The following is a 13,195-nucleotide window of genomic DNA, read 5'->3' as shown; positions in this document are numbered from 1 at the left end:
AGGTTTAATAAAAATAATATTCAATCCTTGTCTGGAAGGAGTATGAATAAATACTTGCTGCAGCAAAAGGTAATTTTACAAATCAGTGATTCAGGAATGGTGGAATAGACATCCACACAACACTTATTTAAGGGTTTATATGTAATCGGGTTTTAAGCTCAAAGATCATTTTCCCTCTGCTGCTTTGTGTTGGTTTTTTTCTTAAAATCCCAAGGAAATGCATTAAAATGTATGTCTAGAAATGACAAAATTATTAAAAGTTTCAGGGACATAAAATCATTTCTATGGTACTGTCTAAATGTTTTAATGTAAATCATTTATGTTTTTATTTTTCAAGAATTTTTCTTTTTTTTTTTTTTTTTTTTATCTTTCTCTTTGAATTTTCTGTCTCCCCTGCTCCTGTTTTCTTCATCTCTTTTCCCATAAGAGAGACTCGCTCCAGCACGCGGCCAGCAGCATCCAGAGCGGGAGCAGATAGACAGTGACTGAGGGAACAAGAGAGGGGGTGGTGCAAGATAAAGAGTGAGTGAGCAGAGAGAGAGATGAAAAGAATGCTAAGCGAGAGAGAGGCGCTCATACAGAAGGAGGCAGAGGCAACAGCTACAGCAACAGCTCGCTCCTTCCCCATCCTTCCTCTCCTTTCCCTTAATTCCACGTCCACGTCGTTGGGAGACGGATGGATCCCTGAACAGCACTGGCTGAAGGAGAGGAGGGTCTCACGTTAGCCTCCTTAATGTAACAGGCTTTCTTTTTTTTTTTTTTACCGGGGTCACGATAAGCAACAAGGAGTAGAAGGAGGTGTGAAGTGTGCACATAAGCCTGTCGGCAGGAGGGAGGGCAGGAAGGAGAACTGGGAAGAAGAGAGGAGGCATGTTTGGCACGCCGAGGAGTGAGACCGACTGAGGGAAAGATCAGAAGATCACACCGGTGAGCTTCCCGAGCGGCGACGGCCACTTGTGGGCCAAGAGGAGAGAAAATAAGATCTACACACACACACAGCTGGACAGATGAGGGGGCATCAGGGACCACGCTTCCGTCCTGGGTATGTTTACTCACACATACACATGTCAGCACACACTCGCACACACTGGGGCATGAATATTTAACCCTCACTGGTTGGAGTTATTTTCACAAATAGAGCTCAGACACACTTGAATCAAAACTGCGTGTTTGCTGATCTTCTACGCTGACGACTACCAGCACTGACAAGACTTCCTTACTCGTCCTGGCAGAAAAGCAAAGGAAAGAAGATGATGAGGCTGAGGGGTTGCATGTAGGCGTGTGTGTGTGTGTGTGTGTGTGTGTGTGTGTGTGTCCATTTATGGTCATGCTTCCTTTCTTCTAAATGCTTATTTTTGCAACCAGGGCAAATTTTTCAGCCGTTTTTGAGTGATGCATGTAAATAAGCCTCTGCTGGTGGAACGTTGTTATATTTCATGTCTCAGAGAAGAGATCTTTTTCTGGCTCATTACATTAACTTTGTGCCTGGGTTATGTGTTGGGCACACAGTGTGCAGCTATGGGCTGTGGCAAATAGAAAACGGACCAAAGCCGGGGCTCACATTCTGCCCTGCGGGACGCCGCATGGAGGAACATGACATGAACAACCCTGTTTAACGTGACCTATAGTGTCTAGTGACCGCTTACCTATACTGGCCTGTAACGCCAAGAAGGCTGCATGGGGTGTTTCAGCATGCCACTGAGTCCCACTATCTCTCTTTCACCAATCCTTTTCCACGGTCTTCTTTCTTTCACCATTTCCAATTACAGACTGTCACCTCCCCTCTGATCCTATCTCCTGTTGCATTATCTTTGTAAGCAATTACCTACACCTGAATCTTTCCCTTTGGACACCATGCCTGTCTAGTTTCCTCTCTGCCTCTGCAACAATGAAAGCAAAGGATGAGAAAGAAGGTGATGGTCGTATTTTAGAGGTCCATCAGTTTTAGCAAGAAGTATCAGAAAAAGGAATACTGACCATTTTCGTTCCCCACAAATGACCCAATACCTGCAGCAAATTTAAAGGTTCAGAATAAATGACCCTGTAATAATGTTTTTTGCATCTCATCGTTGACTTGTTTCCGGTACTTTCTTACATGATGGCATCGCACACTTTTCCACTGTGCTCCAGATTTGTCGGCTGCACATCTATGACATGAACCTAACACCTTGTCAAATTTTGTGTCAATACGTGGTACCCATCAACCTGGAGATCATGGAAGAAAAAAACGTTGAAGAAATGTTTGTGGGGATTTCCATTTAAGATTGGTTCTCATGCATAGTTAAGGCTCAACAGTGGAAGCATAAATAACTCTGCTGTTTGGATACTTGTGACAAAGTTGATCTATTATTAAAGTTTCATATGGTGTGAAATTAGATGTTTGAGAGAAACGATGATGCGGTGTGGCTTCAGTTCCCCACCTTACCATCTGCACCGCAAGTTTCCCCTGTCTCCATATACGGGTGAGAAACCGCACACTCCAGTTTGACTTTTTTTATAGATCACAACTTTTGCATGGAAAGTGAAGTGATGTAAGCTAGTTTTGGGCTTACATCACTTACAGGTTCAGGCTTAGTGTTTTGTGCGTACACTAGTTTAAAAATAAAACAATTACTTTTCATTTTCAGTCAGAAAGAATACTTAGACAGTATTATTCCAAAAGTCTGAATATTTGTCTTTTGTCTCTTCATGGTTTTTCTAAAGAGAAGATATTTTATACCTGCAGCTCTCCTTTGGGTGAAGACTTCTGATTGTACAGGCAAGCATCTTTTTATCAACTGTTGCAAGAACTTGTTGGAGTTCATTCATTTTTGTCTCTGTGTACTTCCCAGGTTTGTTAACCAGCTTCAGAGCCCGACCAGAACCCCTCGTTGTAAATTACCTTGAGAAATAATGGGATTCGGATATATAAAAATAATCAAATGTTAGAAGCCACACATGTCATACAAATGGAACAGATACAGAGTTACATTCACCGTCCAGCGCTGAGGCCACACAGAGCAAACCTTATGGATGAAACCAAGTGAGGCAAAGACTGTAGCGCGAGTTTAGCCTTTATTCTTCTCTGCCATGTGTACCCTCCCTAAAGGGGAGTCTAATCAGTTTCTGTCTGTTTACATCTGACTGTCAACAGTCACACATAAACATGGTTATGTAAGCTGCAGCGTGTAAGCAGATAAAAGAGGCTAAAAGAGATAGAGGAAAGAATCCATTACAAGCCTCTTGTGGGTCCGGTGAGGATGTTTTCAGGTATTTGCAGACTTATGTTAGCATCTTGCTGTGTGCTTTCAGGGTGAACTTGTTCAAATGACCTGATCTGGGGATGTTGGTATACGGTGTGACTTGAATTTTCTCCCCTTGTAGACTGTTCTCCGTACAGTGGGATGACTGGTTTCAGATTCCTTTGAGACATTTTCAAATTCCTCCTCAGATCGTTTTAGATCCATAGACGGATGATTCAAATGATTCAGTGAAAGCTTCTTCCAAGTTTCTATAACAAAGTTTGTTAGCAACACAAGAGCTGCAAAATTAGCCAACATGAATTCCTTTTCTATTTCAAAATAAGAGTCTCAACTAGATCGATATAAACAAGGGGTGTCAAGCTTCAAACGCTCAGCATCATATCTGGGGCTCATTATAATATACTAGACTTTTTTCACCCAATGAAATCATATATTAAGTATGCTACACATTTATTAAAACTCCTGGGAGTTTTATTGTTTCAGTAGCAATACAGCAAATTGGGAAAGCTAAAAAAATTATATTCACGTGGTACGCCACCTCTCTGCATGGCTTAAAAGCCAACATGGGAAGATGATAAAGTGAACACAGCGGGTCAGGTGCCCAAGGATGAAAAAGTCATAATCGTTTTTTTGTTTTTTTGACTGTATTGAGGTGTGAGAAAAGAAAGAAACAATCTAAGCAGAGCTTTACTGAGAAGATTTGAAGGAAAGGCGAGTCGGTGGTTGTCGAAGGTGCTTTTGATCTCAGCAAGTGCTTTATGTGTGTAAGTAAGGATGATGACCAACCTTGAGCAATGCATCGTGGGACTTCAGATGTCCTGCATGGAGGATTGCTCCCATTAGCTCACTGGAGTGTGATTGAGGTGATTTCACAGACAAGGACAAAGTCTCCTAACCCCAGAGATCTGCGGATAACTACTCTCACACACAAGCAACAAAACAAGAAAAATGTGATGAAGCACAAGGCATTATTAAAGAGGGGCTTGAGGTGTAACGTTGTGTGTTGCTGATTTTAATAGTTCTGTTTTCAGTTTTACTCACCTTGGGTGGGAGTGTGCTTGTGACTCTGTTATTTTTTGAGTCCATAGAGGTTATAATGCTTTGGTGTAAAATATATGGTGTGAAATAAAGGGCATGATCTCAGTCTGTAATAAAGAAGCAGACCTTTTCCTTGGGTCAACTAACATGGAGTTGGGAGCTGTGCCTCCCTGCAGCCACAGCCTCCTTCACTCTATTACAGCCTCCTGGCCTCAACACCTCCTCCTCCTCCTTCTGCTCCTCTGTTTTTCATTGCCTCCTTTATGAAAAAATAATTCTCTCACAAACAGCCTTTCCCTCATGCAACCCTTTCCGCTTTCTATTTCGCTTGCTTTAATTTACTTTCCCGCTGCAGTCTTTTTTTTTTTTTTTTCGGAAGTGACCTCAGGGCTTCAAATTCTGTTGTTCCGCTCCGCACTCGTTTTCTATCCGTCTGTCTGCCTGCCGCACTTCACCGCTGTCTCTTTCAATCTCAGGCGGAGAAAGTTTTAAGGTCACCTGCTGTCTTGCACTTTTAATGAATTTTTATTGAGCTACGAGCATTGAGCTCTGCGCCGTTATTCGGTCTGACAAATATCCACTAAGTGATTTTTAATGTATTTAAAAGGAAATGCTCAGATTGAATTTAGCGATCATTAAATCTTTCCTTTTCTAATTACAGAAAGCTTTTCTCCTGGGAATTGTTCCACAACGCTTCTGTAACATCCAGTATCTCGCTCATGAGGCTGCTTCATGCTTCACTCGCACCCTGTTCTCTCTGCCCTCCCCAGGAGATTAGTTTGAACACAGAAAGCAGAAAAACAAAGTGCTTGATTCCAACAGCCATTTGCCACAAGGTTACATCACTGTTATGAATGTCACACTCCACCAGCAGTCAGTGTTTTCACACTAAATATGAAAACACTCTAGGCTTTTTTTGTGACCATACGAAACAAAAGCTGTTATTACAAGAAAGACTAAAATGGACGATTCTAAGCAACCCCTTAAGAAAGCAATTAGCTTCACAACAAGACTTTAATTAGCATTAAATGTACAGTTCATTCTGACTCCATGTTCTGACTTCACAGCTAATTTGTTTCAAGGGTTCCTTCTGGTTTTATGTTTTTTTCCTTGAAAAGAGATAATGAAGAAATTAATTCATAAGCAAATCATAATTCTATATTTTATTCATATTATAGGTTACTATATTTCAAACATGGGCAAACTTTCACAGACTTAACATTTCCCATTTTCACACATCACCTTGAAGGATTTTTTTTTTTTTTTTAAGTTGGAAGTATAAGCATCCACGACTCCATTTATAACTAGTTCACTAACTCTTTATTTATATTACACAACTAATTATAGCTTCAAAATAATATTAGGTTTAATGACTTAATAATTGTTGATTTTGCTTAGATTTATCTGTTGGAGACTTCCGCAGTGTTATCACTAAAAGAAACAAATTTTTACAAATATTTTGTGCTCAATTGCGTACATAAATGTAAGTTATTTGCTTAATCATTTTTTACTGTAAGTCATTTGTGCTTTGAGGCATTTGGGTCAGCCCTGAAATAAAAAAAAGAATAAACTCAGAAAAAATAGAAACAGCAGAACATCATCAACAACCCAAGACAGAAGTAAATATATGTGGTGAGGCAAGAAGGCCAATTATACATATATTTTTTATATCTTATTTTAATTTGACTTGCAATATAGAATTGAAAATATTCATCAGAGTGAGCAATGGAAAGGTTTTTTTTTTATTTATTATTTTTAGTATTTTGAACTTTACACAAACAGGGTGTCATTGGCCCTGCATGAATGAGGTCACTGTTTCTCACACTTCATTAAATGTTTATTAGGCGTCATGGAGTTTGGATGTCTGCTCACCTGTGCTTCCTGAATGTTTGTAAGTTCAGTTACTTAGTGCATCTGTGCACCATTTGTACTGTGGTTAATTTGATGTTAATACAGGTTAAATAGTATCACTTTACCTTTTAATTATGCAGCCCAGTTAATGAGCAGCTGCAAGATGTCCCCTGTGTTCTCACCTATCTCCGTTCTCTCATGTCTTTGGGAATGTGTCTGACTGTGAGAGAAGAATAGGGGCAGGGACAGAGCGACTGAGACAATAAGTGACTATTTTTGTTTAGATTTGTGTTTAGTACTCTTTGGAGTAATTTTATTTAGTTTGACTGGTGTTTTTTTGTATGTTGCTCTCTATTAGCTTCAGTGTTAAATGTTAGTTCTGAAGTCAGGGCACAAATGCCTCTTGTGTGTGTGCATTTGTGCTTCGGTGTGGAGCTTGTACTTTGCTGACATGAGGCTGAAGAGTCTCACTTGTATACGTCGCTTTTCTCATTCCTGTTTTCGTACTTCTTCTCTAATGCCATTTGTTTTTTCATCAGTGACTTTATGATTCTCGGCGGCGCTCTGATCCATAAGAACTCTCTTACAGAACATTGTATTGCTATCGATTCCTTCCCTGATCCCCTCAGTTTGTCTAGGCACAACACAAACCACATTTTCCTGTTTAGAAAAGGGACTCGGCTGATAGCCATGATGGAGTGTTGTGCTACTTTCTCACAAAATTGGATTTTTATGACTCAGGTATCGAGCGTTGAGAGCTCACTACACAAACTGCTAGGTGGCATACTGAGGGGCTTTTGTTTTAAGTTTACCCCACCTTTATCCATAGATTTAAAAATTCAAACATAAGGAGGTTTTAAATATTCATAAGAACATATTCTGTATGCACTAAATAGTCTAGAATACTAAATTACTTGGAGACAATTCTTCTACATACAGCACTTTGAATAATTATTCATACCCAATGAAGATTTAGCCACAGACTCGGAGAAGACTGAGCCTTTTACGCCTTACTGGACACAATGTTGTGTGTCCAGTAATGTTGTGATGTTTTCAAAATCAGTTGTCATATGAAAGCTCATGATTTCTATGATAGAAAGACAAGACAGAGGTTAATAAAGACATTTAAGATATTTATTGAAAAAAAGGCTTTTTTTCACTCTATAAGAAAGAAATAAAACTTTATTTTTCCTTTTTCATCCCACTTCCATTTACCATTTACTGTTTACATGAAATCAATCACATCACAGAATGTTGTGCTTGACCCGCATTGTATTTTATTGTGAATTCATATGAAAGATCAGTGAAAGAAAAAAAAAAATAATGTGATTAAAAAATGTTTTACAAATACAAGTCTGGAAAGTGTCAGGAACTCCCTGGCCAATTTTTCTCCAGAGTCTGTCCCTAGCATAATATATAGATCACTATTTATGCACAGATTACAAGATAGTAGGAGAGCACAAAATTGCTTGTCTAAAAGTCCACTTACAGTTTATTAGTCACTCTTCAGCTTATATTTCAGAAACTGTAGATTACTCACTATTTAGATTATACTTCTTAGCTTCATTTTTACATTACAATGCAGAGAGACTCCTATTATTGCAAACCAGAAAAGGAATTATAACAAACTTAGAATCTAGAAAAACTACTTTAGCAATTACTTTTTAGACTCCTATTCTCCCAACCCAGAATAGGAATTAGAACAGAGGATACTTACTTACTTACTTACTTACTTACTTACTTACTTACTTACTTACTTACTTACTTACTTACTTACTTACTGACTTACTGACTTACTGACTTACTTACTTACTTACTTACTTACTTACTTACTTACTTATACTTACCTACCAATCCTGAATAGTTTATTTATTTTGGATCAACATTATTAGCTTTTTCCTCTTTTGCTCTTTCCTTTGGTTTGTTACTCTGTTTTTATTTCCTTTTAAATCCTGTAAAGCACTTTGTATTGCCTTGTTATTGAAAATGTGCTATATAAATAAAATGACCTTTATCTTACCTGTACCTTTTCCTTTATCTTTACAGATTCCTATACAGCCCTGACATAGATGAAGTGTGACAATTAAAGAAGTGCAAAAGTAAGCAAGTCCAAGTGTAGAAATATTTCCAGTGTAGTGAAACATTTGTTAATTATTTAGATTCAGACTCTAAGTTTTAAAGTCTTAATATATGAGGCAGGAAATTGTTACACTGAATGGTGTTGATGATCTACAGTGGGCTTCTTTACATTTTCTCATACAGTATCATGAGAACATATATCTTTTGAAGATATCTTTTAGCCTTCAATACTCACAACAGTAAAATATCTTAATGCTGAGGTGTGTTGCACGCTGAGATAACACTTCATCAGAAAAACAAACACAACACCTAGGTCAAAAGAAACTTGTGACAATTTTTGCACAGTCCCCCTAAATGGGTTTGTATTTTACTTTGCATTGAAATATATTTAGCACCTATTGATATTAAAGGAGGATAAGGACCATTCTCAATATCTGGTAAAATAAAAACAAAAATTTTGAGATGAGATTCAGTCATAGTGTAGAATACTGGAGGAGACCTTTAGAGGCTTTAAAGGGGCCGTGATTCCAGTGGTCAAAGTAAGGGCAAATATTAAATATTTAGCATTGTTGAAACAGCATCATCACCCAGTAGGAATCAGTGTAACATTAAAAGAGTTCACCAGCTTCAAGTAAAATGCATTTAGATGTCTGACAGGTCCTAGAAAATTTTGAGACGGGACAGCTTCAATCCCTGCGTATGTGTCACACTTGTCTCCGCTTTGTTTGGTTTTCATTCTGTCTACTGTCACACTGACTGCCCAGGCCCTCACACTTGACTCACACCTGTCCTGCAGCGGTCCCAGGGTGCTTATACCTGCCATCAAGCCTTCATTGCTTCCTGTCGGTCCGTTAAAGGTTCATGCCTTCTGTTGTCCTGCTCCTGTTGTGTGGTTCTCGGCTGTTTCCGTTTGCCGTCTACCTGCCTGTGAGCAAAATTTGCACTTTAATAAACCACTAAATCTCGTCCCGCCTGCTTGCTCGTGTCTGCCCTTAGGCTTTCCATACTCTTCGTGTCATACAATGTCTCTGGCTGTTCACGGGGAGACACATTATCTCAATGTCAGAGTTCACATATAGGACAAGAGCATGTTGGATTTCCAAACTTGGTTAACTGTATTATTTAGTTCCTCGTTGTTGTTAAAGACGCAACTATTTTTGTAAACATAAGATGAATCTTCATTGATTTGATATCTTCTACTTTAATATTAGCAGTAGCTGCAGTTTCATCATGTTTTTATTTCCTCAGGCAAAGCAGATTGTTAAAATGCAAAGATTTCTCTAATTGGTGTCCAAATTTCTCATTCTCATTAATAAAAACTGCTCTAAGGGCTGTTTGTTCTGGATGAATATAGACGGACAGACAGACTCTTTGTACCGTCCTTTAGCAGTGACCCCTGTTTTTTATACAAACACACACACACACCCGCACACACACACACACACACGTGCGCGCGTGCCTGCACACAGACACACACATGCATGCATTTTGCTCTGAGGAAGCACAGATTCAGACATTACTTCTGCCTCACTGCCACACAAACAGGCCGGCAGAAGCTGGAGGCCTTTTCACCATTGGATGTTCACACACGCACGCACACGCACACACACACACACACACACACCCACGCGCACACGCACACACGCCCACACACACACACAAATTTGTGCAGTGTCCATCCCTGCAGGAACGAAAACATGTGGGAATCAGTTGGGAATGCCAGCACATATGTGTTGCTTTGTCCTTTATATGTGTCACAGACGACAGAGAAGCCAACAGTTAAGGAAGCGACTAAATCTGTATGCAGTTTGTGTGTTTTCTTCTTCTAGATCTAAAGGTTAGCTGCCTCCTTAAATTGAAACGTGGCTCTGCTTGGCCTCTGCTCGCAATCAGACAATAAAACCCACCTTGAATCATGCGCTCCATTGCAGGTTGAACTATTTGTGTTTTTCACCAGCTTTAAATTGGTCTGAGACTTGTTGCCTTGTGGCAAAGCAGCCTGGGTTTTTTGAATAGAAAATGTCTGACAAGAAGGACTGCTTAAATAAAAAGCAATCAGGTCCAGACAGAAGAGATGTCTCATGAGAGGGACGGTCACATTTCGTTACTTGTCTGCTCATTTTGATGTATATGTTTGATTTTACATTGTTATATTCTTTCCACCAACTTCTTGTGGCAAAATAGTAATATTCCTTGAGTGAATATTCATATTTCTGAAGCATTTTCATGTTTAATGAACCCGTTAACAATGCAGCACTTCCATTAAAAAGTGAAGCAGAGCACCTTAAAGCATCTGTCAGTCTCCTCTTCTGAGCCTCGTTTCTTTTTTAATTCATCACTGCGACATCTGAAATCTGGTCCAGAGCTGACATGCCTCATAGTGTTGGATTAAATGAAAGTCAGGGAATTCAAACTTCTACTGCTGTTAAAAGGAATAGTATACCACTTCAATTTTATAACCCAATCAATCCACTGTCCCAATTCTCAAGTAATATCTTTCTCAAAACATGCAAATTTCCCGATTCATATCATAAAGACCAAGGCTCTGCTGAGGCTACCTGCTGCCCTCAAGCTTAGTTTAAAAATCAGTGGTTATCTTGCCTTACCATTCAGGACAGTCAAAATCTAACGTCTAGTCAAAAGTCATTTTAGTCATTTCAGATGGATTTTATGGTAAAATTGCTTGCCATACTAAGCCTATGGACAGCAGTAGGATACCATAAATTAAAAAAAATATTAAAAACACACAAAATGAGAGATAAACCTGGCCCTTGCGGTCCAAAATGTCGAAACGGCCCACTGGGAAAATTCCCGGTGACGTAACTTGTATATTTATATTTTTGAATGTGGCTATTTCTGTTGGAAATGTCATTGAGATTACCCCGTGAAGCCTTTTGTATTGCAATCTTTTGTAAAATTACCTGCAGAGTGAAAGTTTTGAAACAGAAAGGTTGACCCCGGAAGCTAAAAAGTTGCCATAAAACTATAGATTAATAAATGAAAACAGTAGTATAACAACATAAAAGGAAATAAAACAATGATGCACACTCAAACTGAACTCTAAATGAAAGCCAGTGTAAAAAAAAAAGAAAAAGAGGTTTTAGACAGGATCATAAAATCTGCAGGGTGAAAATATTGAGTGGTAGTTTGCATCGTAGAGACTCTATGATTTAATTTGGACCTCAGTTGCACTAAAAAGTGCTCCTATATAAGTTGAGCACCTTGCTTCTCAAACCTTTTTCAACTTTAGGGTAAAAGAACCCTTAAGAAAATGCAGCCAGTACAAACCTGTGAAACTGGAGGAATATGAACATGCCTGCTAATATCTGTGAAAAGAAATGGAACTGGATTGTTTCTTCTTACATTAAAAACTAAAGCTGTAAGCTACGTACAATTTTTTATGAATAGGTAAAGTTGACAAAATGACAACTTTGCATAAAATATATACAAATATATATTTTTAATATCTGTTTTCAAACGTATCAGCAGAGTCTGTATGAATCCAATCATTGAATATCTTTGGAAAATTAAGACAAGCAGGGATGTTTGTAACATTTAAACCAGTCAGATATTAGATTTTGGTTCCTCACACTCAGCTGATGACGGGTTAATAATCTGTGATGCTGATTTGACGCAGAATTTCTTGTCTTGCATTTCCCTCTTTGCTTTGTTTTCATCTTGGTTGGGTTTTCCTCCAAATGGCTCTCACGGTGTCCTCCACACCTCCACTGTTTCTTTCTACTTTTGCACATCATCCAGTCATGAATTTATTATGTGAATAGAAAATAGAGCAATGACTTTTCATCCCTTTTTCTGCTTGCCATTGGTCCAGAATGAATAATTCAGGCATTGGGGTTGAAATTAGGATAAGGGTTTTCAAATATGTATATATATATATATATATATATATATATATTGTAAAGCTGAAGTATTCTCAGGTTGGTATGGAGCAGCGAGCTGTCAGCGCCTCTTCTTCGGTGCTTGTGATTCCTTATCTTTCTCTCCTTGCCGCCTGTCAGTCCTCCCATCGTTTCGCTCACTATCACATGGAGATAGAGCAGATCTGTCGCTGTCTCCGTCGTCCTTGGGAAGGACGGTTTAAGGATGGGAATGTTTCTGCTCTCCTGTTCTACAAAGCTTGTGCGTCCTCGAGTGTTGATCCGGAGGGCTGTTTGTTGCGATGATAATGATGATGAGCACGCATGCTGTTTTACAGATTTCGGCTGCATTACTTTGATGGTGTAAAATGCAACAGACAGTTTATTCCCCCAGCTGTCAGCTTCAGAAAGCACCACTGATCTCATTACCAAGCACTTGCCACGGCGCAGTTTGAAATGCAAGAGATGTGCTGCGTTTAAGGTGGCAGTTCTTGAACGCCCAGAAACGAGTCCCTCTATCTCCCACTTTCACTTGTACAACATTGTCTGTGAGGACTTCACGTGGCGAGGGGATAGACTGACCCTCTCTAGTCTCTTGTCGACCTGCCTGCAAGGACAGTGAAGATTCTGCATGTCCAAAGATGATCTGTGCATCGACAAACAAATTGGCTTCACATGCACACGAGGCAAATCGTGCTCTTGGAAACTTCCCAGCCTCCCAGGGTATCACTGAGACATCTCAGCCGTGACCACGGTAAGAGCTGAGGAAGGAGCAAGATGAGCATTGTAGGCAGCTAATGTGAGAGATGAAGAGAGTCCTTGAATTTTAACTGGATGCTCCCAGGGGGAGGACTCCAAACATTTCTTCATGTCTCCTTTGTTTCCTCTTGGAGCCCACGGGCCCCAATGGCTTCAGTATTCTGTCCAGGAGGAGTCTCTCTTTAGTTTTTGAAGAGAAATCATTTGATTAATCAGCAGCAAATGATTTACGTTATCTGTTTTCAGCAAAAGATAATGACTCTTCCTCCAGCAGGAAACTACGTTTTCCGTGGGGTAAATGTCACTATCGCCTTTCAGGAATGTGATCTGGGTTTCAACAACATCAAC

General features: G+C 39.4%; 1 protein-coding gene across 1 annotated transcript in view; it reads left to right on the top strand.

Annotated features, from left to right (window-relative positions):
- The first annotated feature begins 574 nt into the window (after nt 1-574).
- LOC122840617 (leucine-rich repeat and immunoglobulin-like domain-containing nogo receptor-interacting protein 3) overlaps nt 575-13,195 on the top strand; it is a 38,607-nt gene continuing 25,986 nt past the window's right edge. The window contains exon 1 of the mRNA XM_044133141.1: nt 575-1,042. The gene's annotated coding sequence lies outside the window, so the exon portion shown is untranslated. The remainder of the gene's footprint in view (nt 1,043-13,195) is intronic.

The sequence above is a fragment of the Gambusia affinis genome, linkage group LG12 (genome assembly GCF_019740435.1).
Source record: "Gambusia affinis linkage group LG12, SWU_Gaff_1.0, whole genome shotgun sequence".
In the NCBI taxonomy this organism is placed as follows: Eukaryota; Metazoa; Chordata; class Actinopteri; order Cyprinodontiformes; family Poeciliidae; genus Gambusia; species Gambusia affinis.
The sequence above is the reverse complement of the archived record's forward strand: the minus strand, read 5'-3'. Positions and strand labels throughout refer to the sequence as shown.